At 43.9% G+C, this 3115-nt stretch overlaps 1 non-coding gene across 1 annotated transcript; it reads left to right on the top strand.

The window, feature by feature from the left end:
• The first annotated feature begins 203 nt into the window (after nt 1–203).
• On the top strand, nt 204–276 carry TRNAK-CUU (transfer RNA lysine (anticodon CUU)). The gene has a single exon. It is a non-coding gene; the product is annotated as a tRNA-Lys (tRNA).
• The last annotated feature ends 2839 nt before the right edge of the window (nt 277–3115 follow it).

Raw genomic sequence — 3115 nt, 5'->3', positions numbered from 1 at the left:
CGAGGCCCCAACACCTTATCAGACTTCGCCGGTCGCCTCAATCTCTTAGCTATATTAGGCACGGCGATCAGGTCCTTCAGTTCCACCACAAAATTGTATCTCGCCGGCCTCGTTCTTTCTCTGACCGGGCGATCACCTCCCCCTGGACCCCGGGGCTGGGACTTTCTGGCTTCGTAGGGGCGTCTCCCCTCTGGTTTCTTCCTTCCCGTCATGCTCAGTTGGTAGAGCACAAGGCTCTTAACCTTGTGGTCGTGGGTTCGAGCCCCACGGTGGGCGCCAAATGTTCCGTCCGGTTGACCTGCGACGTCTTCGTGCGCAACCTCAACCGTCAGCTAGGGACTCCTTCCCACTGATTACCTGTGGATTCCTGCAAAGAAGGACAAAAGGGCGCCCTAGCGGCCGTTTGCACTCCGACGCTCAAGTTAGCCAGCAAGAAACACCAAAAACTATGCACCTCCGTATCGGAGCACCGCGTATGGCACTCTGAAGGTGGTAAAAAGGAAACTGTTTCTAGTGTGTATTTTCTCGTCCCGGCAAAGATCGTTCCCCAGTCCCTTGTTCGTAACCTCAAGGCTCGAGCAAGCAACTAGAGAGTTTCTGGAAAATTTGCCAAAAACTTCGAACCCCGTTCCCAACATTCTCGGCGCTATTTAAACTACCCAAGCATTTAAAGCGCCTTAAAGCGCTTTTAATCATAAAACGTAACGCACTTAATTAACGCGTCTAATTAGAAAACGTAGCGCATTTAAGACGTTGAAACGCTTGGGAGCCTTTATAGTACCTTAAACGCTCGAAACAGAAACTGTATTAAATGACTTTAATTACCTGGTACCTGACTAAATGGTGTTTCTATTCTGACCTGGCTGTCGTACACGTGGAGGGCCTCACAGCGCCATGACCCCATCTGGGGACGTTTCTACGTGTGAGTCCTCCTGCTTGGGAGTGCTACTGCGCAAGGGGTGACTTTTTGGGTGCCAACTCATGCCCCCAATCATCTAGTAACTCACTTAGAGAGCGTATCTGCCTTCCTCTCGTACCCTGCACCTGGCTACCCTGGGCGAGACCCTCCTCTTGAGCCGTATCTGTCCCAAAGGCGTCTCTGGGGCGGCAGGGGTATTTCACGAGTCAGGCTGCCCTACACTGGTGCTATCACTATGGCCTTGAAGCCACCTTTCTCTTCTCTTTATCACTACCCCGGATTATCGGGACCTGAGGCCTACCCACGGCGTCGCTCCCTCCATGGTCTTTCCTACCCATGGGTATCGGGGAACCGCACTGTGATTGCCTTGTCTTAGTGATTTTTGATCTTGGCGACGCCCTGGTTGGGCGACGCCTTCATCTAGGCGACGCCTTGCCTTGGCGACGCTTCCTCCTGGCGACGCGGGTACTTGGCGTCTCTCCACCTAGGCGACGCCTTGTGTTGACTTTGACCTTGACTTTGTCAACGCCCGAATACGGGGCGGTACAAGTGTCCTATAAACTGTTTTGCTGATGATAAGGAAAAAACATAGTTTTGAAACTTCTTATGATCATCCATTTTTCCAATTCATTATAAAATTTTATTTGACACTTAAATTGTTTTCCACGAAAAATATATTTTAGAATCTCGAGTTTTGAAAATTGAAGAAGAAAAGAACTCAAAATAAAATTCTTTGTCTGGAGCTGAACCAGACATTGAAATAAACTTCTCTTCTTTAGAACACTCTTGTGATTAGTATCTGAAGAAATTTTTCTATCTGGAGTTGAACCAGATCTTGTTAAAAAACCTTGTGAAGATGTTTTTGAAATAACACAAAAAGATAAAAAGTTGTTGCAAATTCATAAGGTACAAAAATAGAAAAATAAATATATATGTTCTCGCTGACTGACTTCGGTCGATCTCCGAGTTGAGCTCCGCTTTGAATGGTCTCCACTTGGTGCTCTGAAATGCTGCTCCACTAGGACAAAGGGGGATCTACTTGTTGATCACACTCCGACAATCAAGTCAGTGAGAGCATTCAAACTATAAAATTGCTTCAGTCTAGAATATTCAGAAAAGCGTACCTTTACCTAGGGTCTCAAACCCCTTTTATAGAAACTCCTTCAACAATTTTCATCAATGAGAAAATAATCTCAACATCCAGAATATAATCTTCAACAACAATAATATCATTCAACAATAATCTGTTTTATCGTGTACATGTTACTTTCGGGTGCAAACATTCTTAACCGTTTTTACTTGCATTTAATAATATACTTCAATTAATTCAATCATGCATGTATTTAATAATATACTTCAACCAATTCAATTATTTCTTCTATTATTTTTAATTATCTTTTCCACGTAAACTTGTGTCGACCTCGTAATGAACTTTTGTGTGAACTTGGGTTGACCTCGTAATTAACTTTTGGGCACATAATCGGCCCAAGCTGAGCTTATACAACAGAGCTTACCATACCTAAGTGCTTGGACCGAGATCTCAAGCACTACTAACTAGTACTTAAGCCCCCCAGGCTCGAGCCGAACTTGACAAGGCGAAGAGACTATCCAGTCTTGGCGACTGACATGACGTTTTCTCAGAGGGTAGGTAGGGCGCGATTGTAGAAGTGTTTCCTGATATGATACCTTACCATACTAAATCAGGAGCGTCCACGTGGCTTTGTATCAACGGTTGAAAAACCCTACCGTTTCAACTTCTTCACCTTTTCAAAAATATTCACCTTTGTTCGTTCACTCCTCACTTTCCCACTCCACTCTCTCCTACTTGAGATTCTTTTGGACTCTTCATTTCCTCCTTCACGCCACCACATACCATCGTCTACTCACCGGAAAAACAAGTAAGTCGAATGATTGTTATCCTATTTTACTGGCTACATTATATGAAATGAGTTGCATTTTAATTCGTTTGTTCTACTTGGTATGAATTGCTTTTCGTATTTTGTTTGTGTTTTTGCTTGTGTTCTAGCTATATCAACGATGGATTATGGTTCTTTATACTATTGGGATAAAAAGAAACCTCCTATTACACCACTCGTTCACGTAATAGGGAGTTGAGAGAAAATGGTTGTACCTTGAGTAAAAGAGATGAAGGATTTGTAAAAATGGTAGAGTGTAGGGAAGATGAACCTATTTGTT

Source organism: Phaseolus vulgaris, chromosome 1 (assembly GCF_051622355.1).
Source record: "Phaseolus vulgaris cultivar YP4 chromosome 1, ASM5162235v1, whole genome shotgun sequence".
Taxonomy (NCBI): Eukaryota; Viridiplantae; Streptophyta; class Magnoliopsida; order Fabales; family Fabaceae; genus Phaseolus; species Phaseolus vulgaris.
Note: the sequence above shows the minus strand (reverse complement) of the source record. Positions and strands in the feature narration are given on the sequence as shown.